Source organism: Somniosus microcephalus, chromosome 4 (assembly GCF_052327205.1).
Source record: "Somniosus microcephalus isolate GS21.2 chromosome 4, FLI_Smic_1.0, whole genome shotgun sequence".
NCBI classification, from domain to species: domain Eukaryota; kingdom Metazoa; phylum Chordata; class Chondrichthyes; order Squaliformes; family Somniosidae; genus Somniosus; species Somniosus microcephalus.
In genome coordinates, this window is record NC_140990.1 from 275,909,817 (window position 1) to 275,924,879 (window position 15,063).

Below are 15,063 nucleotides of genomic sequence, written 5' to 3' on the forward strand. Positions count from 1 at the left end.
GCATTCTCCTCTATTTTTATCGAGGCGGTTACGCCTTTAAGAGTGCCCAGTTCTTGTTGAAATACCTCTTTGGCGTCAGCTAAGATTGTTGACAATCGTCCAGGAGTGACGTCGGCATCCTTTTTACCAGCCACCGTCAGTGCCTGAATGGAGTGCCAGTCTAAACTTATCTTTCTGATCCATTCACGTCCCAATAATGGTGGTCCACCATCTTGCAGAATGTAGAGATACAATTTCCGTATTTTCTTGCCGTTGTATTTGACAGGCACCCTTATTTTTCCTCTGGGGTATACTTTTTGCCCCGTATACGTCCTCAAGACAATGGATGTCTCTCTCAAGGGTATGTGTGAGAATAGCCGCTCATAGTCTCGTCGATTCATGACAGTTAGAGCTGATCCTGTATCCAATTCCATTTTGACTTGAGACCCTGCTATCGTGAGGGTGACCCAAATGGTTCGGTGATCCTCTTTTGCGATTACGTTGTGAAGTTTGAGACAGCTAAGTCTCTTGTTCCCAGATTCACTATTGCTCATCTGGTCTTCGGAACTACTGTCCGTCATCTTTTGTACCTTCCTGTACGGTTCCTTAGTAGCCTTTTTATTGTCATTGGTCTTCTTCTCAGACCTGCAAACTCGTGCAATGTGTCCCATCTTTCCGCATTGCCTGCATATTTTGTCCTTGGACCAGCAGTCCTTCTGGTCATGGTTTGTTCTGCCGCAGCGATAACATTTTGCAAATCCCCGTGTCATTCCGTGGGTGCTGTATTCCTGTGGCTTTTGTTGTATTTCTGCAGCTCCCCTTGCTGCTGCTTCGTATGATACTGCCATGCTGAAAGCCTTATCTAGCGTCAGCTCTTTCTCTGAGAGTAACCTCTTCTGGGTTCCTTCACTCAGGAGTCCACAAATTTGTCCCGTAAGGTATCTGCCAGTCCTGCTCCGAACTGGCAGTGCTTTGATAGCTTGCGTAGTTCCGTAAGGTAATCAGCATTGCTCTCATTTTTATGCTGATTTCTCCTGTGGAATTTAAATCTTTCTGCTATCAGCAGCGGTGTAGGATTTAGGTGTTCCTGTAGGATAGCAACAATTTCATTAAAACTCTTTGCCTTCGGTTTGGCTGGAGTAATCAGGTCCCGCAATAGGCCGTACGTTCTTGTGCCCATTAAATTTAGCAATATCGATGCCTTTTTCCCCTCGGCTATTTCGTTTGCCTCGCAATATACCTCGACTCTTTCCACATACGTGGTCCAGTCTTCTACTGCATTATCGAAGGCAGTGATATCGCCAGTCTTTGGCATCTTGAAAATCTAAGATGGCATCTCCCGCGCTTTTCCTTCGTCCCCGATGGATCAAAATGGTGCCTCCCGCGCTTTTCCTTCTTCCCCGCCGAGTTAAGATGGCGCCTCCCGCGCTTTCCCGCCACTGCCACTGCTGTCAATGCCGCTCTCCGCGGTATTTTTATTTTTAACCGTTCCCGTTGTGGAGCGGACCCTCTGGGACACTTCCCGCCCTCTTCTTAGGTCCGAACGCTGCCCGGCTGTGAAGCACCGGCCGCACCCTGTGTGCTCCACCCTCTCTCTCTCTCTTTGCTTCCCGACTCGCTGCCCGGCCCCGTTGCAGAGCCACCCGATCGAGTTCTAGCTCGCCGCAGCCCAGGAAGGATCAGTGCACTACCTGCCACCAGCCCGATTAGCTGGGAAACCACAGACTGGGGAACCAAGCCTGGCTCTTGACAGTCTCCCCTGCAAGTTTTCAATCCAATGATTTGGAGGGCAGTTGCCCACGGTCGACGCCCGTTTCTCGAGTTTCTTTGGATTTTTTTTTTTTTCTTTTCTGGCTTCGACCTTCAATAACGTCATCTGAGGTGCTGCCGAGTTGCAGGTAAGTTCGTTTCTTACTCGTCGCCAGTATTAAATCCATGTGTTAATGGAGACACGGAATGTAGGAGTTGGTTTAACAAGTCTTTACTGAATGGAGACAATCTGGAAACTGAAACTACAGAAGCCCGCCAGGGCCTTTTATACAGGGATGGTCACTGCCGGTGCTGCAGTCTGAGACCAGTTATTCCCTTAAAGGGACATACACAACAAAAATATAATAGGGGCCGAGGTTATGATCTGAAATTGTTGAACTCGATATTGAGTCCGGAAGGCTGTAAAGTACCTAATCGGAAGATGAGGTGCTCTTCCTCGAGCTTATGTGGAACAATGCAAGAGGCCGAGGACGGTGAGGTCCGAGTGGGAATGGGGCGGTGAATTAAAATGACAGGCGACCGGAAGCTCGGGGTCACCCTTACGGACTGAACGGAGGTGTTCCGCAAAGCAGTCACCCAATCTGCGTTTGGTCTCCCCAATGTAGAGGAGACCAAACGCAGGAAAGGTCTGCATTTGTACACTGCCTTGGGGCTGGGTGGCGCCGTCTGCTGGACACCAGGTCCTTCACCTCTGGGACCGCTGGCCCCAGTCCAGTGGAGGCGGCCAGTTAAGCAAGGACCGTCTGTGCCGCGGGCTCACGCTGTATGGTGCCGCGACCTACCTACACTCCAGCAGGTGATTGGCTCGCTCCTGGAGACGGATCGTTTCCGGGTCGAAGGGCTCCAGCTGGGAAACATCCGAAGGTTCCTCCACTGAGGACATCCCCAGTGAAATTTAAAGGGATACAAGCATTTAAAGGGAAGTGGTAGCATAAGGGAAGAACATTCATTACAGCCTTTGGGGATAAGGCAAAGAAATGACGGGCAAAAATGATGGGAAAGAAACTCAATGTTCTGGGGGCGAGTTTGTAGGCAATGGTTGGAGCAACTCAGCACCTAACCCACTTTGATGGCTGCTGAAATGGAGATAGTGCTGCAGGGAGGGTGGTTGCAAGAAGGCTAGTCCTGTTTGCCATCCACGCAGCTCGACATTGCAGCATGCCTGGAAGAAGGTGTAAACAAATTGGAGACTGTGATTGAACATTATTCTCACTGGTTGTGTCAGCTGCAGCTATTCTTGCCTCAGATGGCACAGCTTTGAATCTGGCTCTTTGACGACCCAGAGCCTGTGAAGACAATTTCATGGTCAATGCCATGTAGGGGCAACAATAGTTGCAAATGTGGTTGCTGACATTTTGCTAGGTATGGTCAATGTTTTTTTTTGCTATGCTTGTTGTTGACCTCAACATGCCTTCTTTTATGCTGTATCACTGAAAGCATGACATACTATGATTGGGGGCCTTCCGGAGAACCATTCAGCATTATGGTTAGTCAGGCCTTCACATATCATTTCTCTGCTATCAGGTCTGCTGTCACAACCTATCTTTAAATTTTGGGCCATTGCATGCACCTATTCTTGCCAAAGCCAAGTATCTGTACATCTGTTTGTAGATGTGAGTGCAAGAGCATCATCAGGTGGTCACAGAATGCCTGGTGCAGACTGACCTCTCTGGTATCCCTCTTATTCTCTCTCTACCAAAAAGCCCACTTATATGGGGGCACCCCACTGGGAAACCTTATGGTGACACTATGGAACTTCAGCAAAAAAGAAAAACCAGGAGCAGAGCAATTATTACAAAAGTTCATAAAAGTGTGTCAGCAAAAATAAAATAAAATTGCCCAGAAATGGTCTTGAACCTGTTAACTAAATCTTATTATAACATTTAAATTAACTTATAGCTACAACTGATCACCTAACAATTGTTACATAGAATTTACAGCACAGATACAGGCCATTCAGCCCAAGAGGTCTACGCTCTACACGAGCCTCTTCACAGCTTACTTTACATCACCCAAACCAAAATATCCTTCTATTCCTTTCTCCCTCATGTACTTATCTAGCTTCCCCTTAAATACATCTATGCTAATTGCCTCAACCACTCCATGTGGTAGCAAGTTCCACATTCTCACCACCCTGGGTAAAGAAGTTTTTCCTAAATTCTTTGTTGGATATATTAGTGACTGTCTTAGATTTATGGCCTCTAGTATTGGACTGCCCCACAACTGGAAACATCTCCTCTACACCTACCCTATTGAACCTGTTCATCATTTAAAAAATCTCTATCAGGTCACCTCTTTTTTTTAAATAGCTAAGACCCTCCCTTCAGTCTTTCCTGGATGCTCACTATATAATGGCCTGATTTTCATTTGGCATCATTCACGTGCAAATGTCAGAACATAGCGTGCAGGACAAAATGCTGTCACCCTAGCCTCACTTTAATATTTGACAGTGTTTCGGGTGGAAGAAGTCTCCTGCCTCTGTTTGAAATTTTGTGCAAATGCGTCTGATGCACAAATGGAATGGAGACCCTGCGTGAGAAACCTCCATCCCTTTCCCCAGTGTGTGCCAGTTTACAAAAACAAACCCACTATATTTCACGAGTTTTGGTAGGGAATCTAGTGGTGCGGTGAGGGAGGGAAATTGCGTCATAATACGAGGTAAATTCTACAACTGCGTTACAACAGAAGTCACCGTATGCCAGGAGTGATTTTGTTGAGGCGCAGTTAGATGTTTCGACATCATAAGCTATAAAAATGCAACTATTATATAGTAACATTAAATTTAATCTGTGACAAAAAGGTAGGATTCTGGTACGTTTTCCTGTTCAAGTCGACAAGGAGCGGAATGTGGAGACGTAAGTGGGTTAGAGCATCATCTTGTCCTCCAGACTGAGGAGTGGGATTCCTTCGACGCTGAAGAATTAAAAATAGGAGAGATGATAAATACATTTTGTAAATCTTTTCTATATAATACGAAACAAACTGAAATGTGGCAATCTTCAGTCATTAATAGTAAGAATGTACGACTTGGGAACAATAAATAACAGAGACATTATTCATATTACTGCAGTATTGGTCGACCTGATCCTATTGCTTTTTCACGAGCTGGCACTGGTTGTGCCTCGGGATGGTCACCTTTTGCCGGGCAGTGCATGCGCTTTTGAAGGAGCCGGGGTTTTTTTTTTGCAGCGGATATCCTGCACGTTGCCGGCGCTAATTGGCGCTGCAGTTGTGATTTGCTGCCGGCAGAGCTGTTGGTGAGGGCTGTGCTAGCGCCGGCTCACCTCTCCTGCTGGCGGGTTAGCACGGGAGCTCGGGCTCCAGCCTGACTAGAGAGAGAGAGACACTTTGCAACGCCAGCAACCACCCTCTAATACGCAGCGACAAGCCGACAGACAGCAGGTAAATGCAGTGATTGAAGCACGTTCACACTGTGCAGACATTTTGTTTGTTAGGTGGGATGTAAAAGCGACTGACATTGTAATCTTTTGCCACCCCCTTTTATTGCGGACCGGAGGTTTTTTCATTCAGTTGCAAGTTGATAGGTGCGTTGCTCCCGTATTTCATAGGCAAGAGCAATATGCGGACTGTATGCATCATAATATGTATGCGCGATATGATGCGTAGAAGCCTTTGTTAGGTTTATATTTAAATTATTAGAAATAATTAGTAAAACGTTTTTAAGCGACTCGTGACGTTTAGTGTATATATTACTACTGACCTTTTTAAAAAAATAAATAAATAAATAAAGCGTATCTAGCAAGCGTTTTGGGGAATTTATGTTACACTGGCATATCTAGTGTTGATTAACTTAAAAACCTAGATCCTTGCATCAGTCAATCTCTATTCTGGTGATTAAAAATAACAAAAACGAATTGCATAATTGCATTGTTTACAGTGCAGTACTTGCTTGTTAAATACAAAGTAACATTTATACAAGGTTGCTGCCTTCTGTCTTCAACTACCGTTGAGTGATTCTCAGTTATCTGCGGTATGTGACATTGATGTGAGTGAATTAAAATCCATTATTTTGTGGGATAGTTTCCTTACATTTCAGTGTTCGCTTCATTGTGTATTATCACAAAAGATGCCTGTGAAGATGCAAACTATGGTAATTCTGTTGTATTCAACACCGCTGTCGATTGATGCACAAAACAAAACTCATAAATTTGTTAATCATTCAAATTCCTGGATTGCACAAATTTTAAAAAGTCAACTGTTGCGTGCATATAGCGCAAATTTTATGTAATGCCGTTGGAAGGAAACTATTGAGACGTGTTTTATCAACATGCAACAAAATGTTAGTGAAAACGTGAAATTTTGTCTTCAACTTAAACTCATTTGACAGGGATTAGACGTTATAATAACTTCACGTTTATGGTTGACAACTTTATGCACGAGAGGAAACGGCAGCATTCCTAAAATCTAGATTTAAGTCATTGGAAATTTTCATCTAAAGATGCAAAATTTTGGGGAAAAAACCTACTCGGACCCCTCCCTCCCTCAGCTATTTGACAGAAGACTTGGGAAATTATTGTCTTGCAGTGCAATTGGAAAGTATGTTTTGCATATATGATATCTTCTCCCAAGTTTATGCATGTACAGCCTGAAATATTTAATTAATCTCACTGTTGCCTTTTTATGCCCAAGCATAAAGTTTACATGCGTAAAGTTCTTGACATTAAGAATTCAAGCTGAGGGTTTGAGTATTATGGCAACATTTTCTGTTACAGTTTTAGCTTTTACAATTAATTTGAAAGAATATTCATAAATCCTTTATCACTTTCCACAGGTACTATAAGAATGGCATCTGCTGCCTTCCTAAAATTAGTGCATGATGTGAGAAAGATACCATATGGTGCCTTTTAAAGGGACTGAACTGTCTTGCAAGAATCTACACTGTATGGGGCCAGTTTGGAACTACACAAAATGCTAACTACAGAGTGTATCAGGTTTTTTTTAAAGAGAAAATAGCCTTTTTGGATAGCTTCAATGATGCTATGCATTCTAGCTTTTGAAAATTTTCAGAAACGTGATTATGAAAACTGAAGCTGAGTCCACAGTTACTGTCATGTCCTCTATTCCAGAAACCTGTGTCTGTAGTTTTCGTCTTATGGAATGGGACATCTCTTTGTAATGAATTAATTATGTAATTCTTGTAAATGTTGGAGTTCTTCATTGTACAAGTTCTGGAAAGTATGAGGGATATGTCCAGCAATACATGTTTTATTTAGGAATAGGAGTAGGCCATTCAGCCCCTTGAGCCTGCTTCGCTTTCAATTAGATCATGGCTGATTAGCGCCTCAACTCCATTTATCTGCTGTTGCTACATATCCCTTAATGCCCTTGCCTAACAAAAATCTATCTCTGTCTTGAAAGTTCCAATTGTCCTAGCATCCACAACCATTTGGGGAAGAGAGTTCCAGAGGTCTTTACCTTTTTGTGTGGAAAAAGTGCATCCTGATTTCACTTCTGAATGGTCTAGATCTTCCTTCATATATATCTTTTATAAAATCCTTTTAACATTTTAAATACCTCAATCAGATCACCCCTCAATTTTCTATACTCAAGGGAATGTCAACCAAGTTTATGCAACCTGTTCTCAATTTAAACTTCTAAGCCCTGGTAATTAATTAATGTTTAAAACTTTATATAACCTTAACAAAGAAGGTTACTCCCACTAATTCACCCAAGTCTGTGCTGCGTTTTGTCAGATGACTGTTCAAAACCAATGGAAGCTTTAAAAAAAAAAATATTGGTGCCTCTCACGTTACTTTCATAAAGGAAAAAAAGAAAGACTTGGATTTATATGACAAATGTTAATTCATTTTTGTGCACACTCTCTTGCATCCAACCTCCATCTCCGTGCTCAGATTCAAGTTAAGCATCCATGTTATGTTGTAGAATAAAAACAGAAAATGCTGGAAATACTCAGCAGGTCAGGCAGCATCTGTGGAGAGAGAAACAGAGTTAATGTTTCAGGTCGATGACCCTTTGTCAGAATTGATGAAGGGTCATCGACCTGAAACGTTAACTCTGTTTCTCTCTCCACAGTTGCTGCCTGACCTGCTGGGTATTTCCAGCACTTTCTGTTTTTATTTCAGATTTCCAGCATCTGCAGTATTTTCCTTTTGTATTTATGTTGTAGAATGTTTGGTTTGCAGTTTTAATTTATGCTGAAGTTTAGGAATATATAAAAATGTTATGGGGGACATAGTGAAATTTTAAGTTTTGAGTTGAAAGATTGGTTGTCATTATGGCCATTGCTGTGTACAACTCATTAGTGTTTCTGTTGACTAAAATTAAACCAGGGTAATAGGAAACACTTCCAAAAAGGTAAGATCCACCAATGATAAGGTACTGATGTATCTAGATTGTTTGAGAATGAATGGCTTCAATACAGTATGCTATCAATCTGAAACCTTGTTCAAGTACCCTATCCTCAATTTTGATTGTGTGCAATGCTCCACCAAACAGTTAACCCAGGCGATATGTATGACTAATATAAATAACATGGTGATCCAAGACAAACTAAAAGGGCTCCGACAATAAACCGTGAGGGTTGAATATTATTTATCCCAAAGGATGAGATTTGTGAGGTATTGATAATCATCATCAGGGACTCACTGGATACTATGGAGGTACCAGTAGGTTTAAAAACAAGCAAACATAATGGCCATATTCAAGATGACAAATCAGACATGGACAACTATAGGCTCATCAATCTTTCTTCAATGCTGTGTAAAAGAATGGAATTTATTTTTACATGTAAGCTTAAAGATTCTTCTTCTTAGGCAGTCCCTCGGAACTGAGGATGACTTGCTTCCACATTAAAAATGAGCTCGCAGGTGGCTGATTAGTCCGATGCGGGACCTACAGTCTCTGTCACAGGTGGGGCAGATGGTGGTTGAAGGGGCGGGTGGGTGGGGTGCTTGGGTTGATGTGCGCTCCTTGCGCTTGGCTTCCGCTTGCTCCCGGCGAAGAGACTCGAGGTGTTCGGTGCCTTCCCGGATGCTTCTGCTCCACTTTGTGCGGTGTTGGGCCAGGGATTCCCAGGTGTCCCAGGTGTACAATAACAACTTAGTAAACATGAGCCAACATGGATTTAGAAGGGGAAGATTCTGCCTGACCAACTCTTGAGTTTTTTGAGGAAGTGACATCCTAAGTAGACTGTGGTAGGCTCTAAAATGTGTTGTACTTAAACATCCAGAAGACATTTGACATAGTTCCACGAAAGTAAAAGTCTATGCGATCCAAGGCAAAGTGGCAAGTTGGATCCAAAATTGGCTCAGAGGCCGGAAACAAAGGGTAATGGTGAAAGAAAAACAGAAAATGCTGGAGAAACTCAGCAGGTCAGACAGCATCTGTGAAAAGAGAAAGAGTTAACGTTTCAGGTCGATGACCTTTTGTCAGAGCTGGGAAAAAAGCAGGAAAAGGAATAGATTGTGAGGCAAGTTAGGGGCTGGGAAAAGGGGGAGGGGATGGAAGAACAAAAGGGAAGGTATGTGATAGGATAGAAGGCGGAAGAGGTCAAGAGACATGAAGAGATATTCAAGGCAAAAGGAGATGGTAATGGGACAGGTTAAGGATGGTTCTAGATGAAGTGTAAATTGCGCTGGCAGAATGAAAGACAGCTGCCATGTGGGGGAGAAGGAAAAAACCTTCCCGTGCAAGCGCAGGAGATGCAACATTTGCCCTTATACCTCCTCCCTTCCCACTGTCCAGGGCCCCAAACACCCCTTCCAGGTGAAACAGCAATTTACTTGTACTTCTTGCAATTTAGTATACTGTATTCGCTGCTCATGATGCAGTCTCCTCTACATTGGGGAGACCAAACCCAGATTGGGTGACTGCTTTGCGGAACACCTCCGTTCAGTCCGTAAGGGGGACCCCGAGCTACCCGTCACCTGTCACTTTAATTCACCGCTCCACTGCCACTCAGACCTCACCGTCCTCGGCCTCTTGCACTGTTCCACGGAAGCTCAGCATAAGCTCGAGGAACAGCACCTCATCTTTCGATTAGGCACTCTACAGCCCTCTGGACTCAACATAGAGTTCAACAATTTCAGATCATATCCTCGGCCCCCAATATATATTTTATCCACACTCTTTGCCTGTCTTTTTTTCTTCTCCCCCACATGGCAGCTGTCTTTCATTCTGCCAGCGCAATTTACACTTCATCATCGACCTGAAACGTTAACTCTGTTTCTCTCTTCACAGATGCTGCCTGACCTGCTGAGTTTCTCCAGCATTTTCTGTTTTTATTTCAGATTTCCAGCATCTGCAGTATTTTCCTTTTGGTAATGGTGAAAGGTTGTTTTTGTGACTGGAAGGCTGTTTCCAATGGGGTTCCGTAGGGCTCAGTACTAGGTCCTTTGCTTTTTGTGGAACATATCAATGATTTGGACTTGAATGTAGGAAGTATGATTAAGATGTTTGCAGATGATACAAAAATTGGCCGTGTGGTTGATAATGAAGAAGAAAGCTGCAGAGTGCAGGAAGATATCAATGGACTGGTCAGGTGGGAAGAACAGTGGCAAATGGAATTCAATCTGGATAAGTGTGAGGTAATGCATTTGGGGAGGGCTACAAGGCAAGGGAATATACTATAAATGGTAGGACACTGCAGTGCAGAAGATCAGAGGGACCTTGGAGTGCATGTCCACAGATTCCTGAAGGTAGCAGGACAGGTAGGTAAGGTGGTTAAGAAGGCATACGGGATACTTGCTTTTATTAGCCAAGGCATAGAATATAAGAACAGGGAGGTTATGCTAGAACTGTATGAAACACTAGTTAGGCCACAGCTAGAATACTGCTTGCAGTTCTGGTCACCACATTACAGGAAGGATGTGATTACACTAGAGGGGGTGCAGATGAGATTTTCGAGGATGTTGCCTGGGCTGGGGAATTTTAGCTAAGAGGCAAGATTGGATAGGCTGGGGTTGTTTTCTTTGGAACAAAGGAGGCTGAGGGGAGACCTAATTGAGGTGTATAAAATTATGAGGGGCCTAAATAGAGCAGATAGGAAGGACCTATTTCCCTTAGCAGAAGGGTCAATAACCAGGGGGAATAGATTTAAAGTAATTGGTTGGACGTTTAGAGGGGAGTTGAGGAGAAATGTTTTCACCCAGAGGGTGGTGGGGTTCTGGAGCTCACTGTCTGAAAGGGTGGTAGAGGCAGAGACCCTCATCACATTTAAAAAGTACTTGGATATGCACTTGAAGTGCTGTAAGCTACAAGGCTATGGACCAAGTGCTGGAAAGTGGGATTAGGGTGGATAGCTCTTTGTCGGCTGGCATGGACAAGAGGGGCTGCATGACCTGATTCTGTGCTGTAAATTTCTATGATTCTATGAAAGGCGATTAGTTAAAATAAAAGTATGGGCATTCAGGGTAAATCTTGGATATGAATCAGAAATTTTCTTGAGAAAACAATTCGTACTTATTAGAGGTGTTGCGTTGAGTGGGAGGAAGTATAAGTGGGGTGCCCCAGGGATCGGTGTTGGGACCACTACTGTTTCTAATTTACATAAATGACTAAGGGCTGGATTTTGCCAATGGGGAGCTTTTGGAGGCGGGACCCCCACTTGTCGGGTTTCAGTCCCGCCTCCATCAATTTCTGGCCAACCCACGCTATTTTCCCTTGATTGACCTTGTTAGGCCTACCCAGCGGGCTTAGCAGGCCAATTAATGGAAAGCCGGTTACAGAGAATGTCAATGTATGACGTTTCATCTGTCATTTTTGACAGATGAATTGTCATCATTTGACAGCTCTGTGAAGTTGTCAAACACTGACATTCTCTGTAGTTTGATGAGTTCTCGAATTCAAGACCTCATCAAACCTCCTTTTGCAGAAATTAGTCAAGATGGCGACCGAGGTGATCCGGAGGTAAGCGCGCTCCCTGCTTTGGACGGCCCCCTCCCGCTGCCGGAGCGATGTGTTCGGCGAGTCGGGCGGAGGCAGCGCAGCAGCAACAAGCAGCAGCAGCAGCCACGACGACCCGCTACAGCACGTCGGCCAGCAGCTCCTCAGCGGGAAGCTCGCATTCTGACTGGGAGGAGGGGAGCCGGGTATGGCGGCCGGACCGTGAGTGGGAGAAGCAGGCCCCAGGCCGTCGGACCGTGGAGCCGGCGACAGTGAGGAGGAGGCCGCGGCGACCGGAGCTTATACATCTCGACGATGTGTTCGGCGAGTCGGGCGGAGGCAGCGCAGCAACAGTAAGCAGCAGCAGCAGCTACGACGACCCGCTACAGCACGTCAGCCGGCAGCTCCTCGGCGGGAAGCTCGCAGTCCGACTGGGAGGAGGGAGAGCCGGGCATGGTGGCCAGAGGCCGGACCGTGAGTGGGAGAAGCAGGCCACCACATTGTGGAGCCGGCAACAGTGAGGAGGAGGCCGCAGTGATGGAGCGGCTGAGGGATATCGCATTCCCACTGCCGTTGGATGCCATTGAATTGACTTTTTTGAACATGGTGCTGGAGAATAGCGACGTGTCTCTGTGAGCTCCCACAGCTTATTGTGGGAGTGATCGGGGAGTAAGCATTCCATTGTACTAGTTACATATGGCAAATAAAATTAAAATTGAAATTGAAATTAGATGGTTGTTGCATTAGAGAATGCAACGGCCATCTGTCATCTCTGCCACGGAGGTGTGAGAGTCTCCACATACCCACCGATTGAAGCCTGCAGGAAGGAACAAAGGTAAGTACACTTTTTCTAACACTTTCCACTTACCTCAGATACTCACCGCTCCACACTTGCACTCATCACTCACCTCCACAGCACACTTTTGGACCCCTCCATTCCCCGCCAACTCACTACTCATCTCGGTGACCCTGGCGGGTCTGGGAGCCTTCGGGAAGCCCGCACTTGTGTGGGCAAAATGGGGATAATCCTCTTATCTGCTTGTTAACAGGCAGTTAAGTGGCTGTAATCCCGTCCTGCCTCCAAGGAGACGGGACCTGGCGCAGGATGGCTTCTCGCCTCCTGGCAAGATGATACGGGGGCAGGTTGGGCACCCGCACCCAAATTCTGCCATTTTCCCAGCAAACCCGCCTCCCCAGGGCTGGCAAAATCCAGCCCTAAGGTTCCGAATCCCAATAAAAATTGGTCAAATTTTCAGAAAGTGCCAAACCAGGAAGGGGGGTGGAAACGAAAGAGGCAGCTCATAAATTACAGAATGAATTGGACAAAATATGTAAGTGGACAAAAAATTGGCAGATGAAAGATAACACTGAAAAATATAAAGTACTGCATAGGAAGGAAATATTGGCAACACATTCTCCATGAATGGTGTTGTAATGACTTAAGGATAAAGTTGAGAGACCTAGGAGTCTTGGTAGACTCCACACACGTCCAACCGATTAGAACAGGAATCAATAAAGCCAGTAGAAAAGTGAACTATATAGCCAAAACTATGTAGTGCTCTGGTCAGAGCTCACCTTGAGTATTGTGCCTAGTTCTGGTCACAGGAAGAACAAGGAAGGGGGACATTCAAGTAATTCAGGCAGTGCAAAGAAGAGTTACAAGGTTGACACCTATTAGAGGTCTGTGTTAAGAGGGAGAAACTGAGCATTTCAGCCTCAAAATGAGGCACCTGAAAGGTGATCTTACAGATGTATATAGTAAATTGTATGGAAAAAGTAAACCTGGAAAGTTCCTCTAAATCGCAAGAGTAGGACAAGGGGCCACCAAGTTAAAGGTAAATTTAGGATGGATATCAAGAAGTTCTTCACACAAAGATTGATCAATGCATGGAATAGACTCCTGGATAGAGTAGTGAGGCAAAAACCTTGCAATCATTTAGGAAATAATTAGCTGCTGCACTAGAGGGACTGAAGGGTCATTCTGAATGAATGGACTAAGTGGCCTTCATGATTCTAAGTTTGCTTGTGATTACTTAAGCAGATTGTTGGATAATGCAACTAACTTTTTAAATGTATTTATGCTAATATTTGATGATGGGGATAGTGTATGCAATCTTATTGGATCATGCTGAGACATTTTGTAAATATAAAATTATAGAATATTTTTTAATTTGTCTATGGGATGTGGGTGTCACTAACAAGGCCAGCATATTTGCCCATCCCTAATTGCCCTTGAGAAGGTGGTGGTGAGCTGCTGCCGCCGCCTTGAACCGCTGCAGTCTGTGTGGTGAAGGTGCTCCCACAGTGCTGTTAGGGAGGGAGTTCCAGGATTTTGACCCAGCGACTGAAAGAACAGCGATATACTTCTAAGTCAGGATAATGCATGACTTGGAGGGGAACTTGGAGGTGGTGGTGTTCCCATGCGCTTGCTGCCCTTGTCCTTCTAGCTGGAAGAGGTCGCGGGTTTGAGAGGTGCTGCCTAGGAAGCCTTGGCGAGTTGCTGCAGTGCATCTTGTAGATGGTACACACTGCAGCCATGGTACGCCAGTGGTGGAGGGAGTGAATGTTGAAGGTGGTGGATGAGGTGCCAATCAAGCGGGCTGCTTTGTCCTGGATGATGCCGAACTTCTTGAGTGTTGTTGGAGCTGCACTCATCCAGGCAAGTGGAGACTATTCCATCACACTTCTTACTTGTACCTTGTAGATGGTGGAAAGGCTTTGGGGAGTCAGGAGGTGAGACAATTATTATGTCCGTGTATAATTGAGACACTGACTGCAGGAGTTGATTATAACAACCTGGAAACTGAAACTACAGAAGCCTGCTAGGGCCTTTTATACAGGGGTGGTTACTGCAGTCTGAGACCAGTTATTCCCTTAAAGGTACATACACAACAATTCCTCCCCTTTTAGATAAACAGTACATAACATTCATTTAACAACTAAATAATAACTAATTACAATTACAATTACGGTTGCTAGATACATTGGTTGAAGTTAAGCAATTATAAGTTCAGTCTTTGAGGAGGCTTCCTGATTCTGTCTGGATAACGCCTCTTTGGGATATCAGGTTCTTCTGGCAAGGTTGAGACAGGATCAATGTCGTTGTTTGGTTCGTCTGCTTCCAATATCACCGATTCTGCGGTAGATGCAATTGGTACTTCGGTTTCATCGCCAGGTGTATCAGATCGTGGTGTGGAGTTGACGTTTTCCAGTGACTCTAGAATCTGGTCAGCATGGCGTCTTACATTGCTCTCTCCAACGTCCACAGTATACATTAGAGGTCCTTGCCGTGTACAGATCGTTCCTGGCTGCCATTTCTCTGTGCGGTAGTCCCGGGCCAAAACTGGTTGACCTATCTTAAAACTCCTGGTCGGCCTTTCATTCATATTCTGAAACTGCCTGTTCTCCACATCTCTTCTGACGTTTGGCTTAACCAAATCCAAGCGGCAT

The 15,063-nt window shown here is 44.7% G+C and overlaps 1 protein-coding gene and 1 long non-coding RNA gene across 6 annotated transcripts in view; one reads left to right on the forward strand and one right to left on the reverse strand.

Moving 5' to 3' along the window:
• Positions 1–4,328: 4,328 nt before the first annotated feature.
• LOC147120473 (uncharacterized) lies at positions 4,329–5,339 on the reverse strand. The gene is made up of 2 exons (XR_015078197.1): positions 5,227–5,339; positions 4,329–4,662 (listed from the first exon to the last, which is right to left on the reverse strand). It is a non-coding gene; the product is annotated as an uncharacterized LOC147120473 (long non-coding RNA).
• b3galt1b (UDP-Gal:betaGlcNAc beta 1,3-galactosyltransferase, polypeptide 1b) overlaps positions 5,062–15,063 on the forward strand; it is a 138,372-nt gene continuing 128,370 nt past the window's right edge. For all 5 annotated transcript variants that reach the window (XR_015078196.1, XM_085986462.1, XM_085986464.1 and 2 more), the window contains exon 1: positions 5,062–5,151. The gene's annotated coding sequence lies outside the window, so the exon portion shown is untranslated. The remainder of the gene's footprint in view (positions 5,152–15,063) is intronic.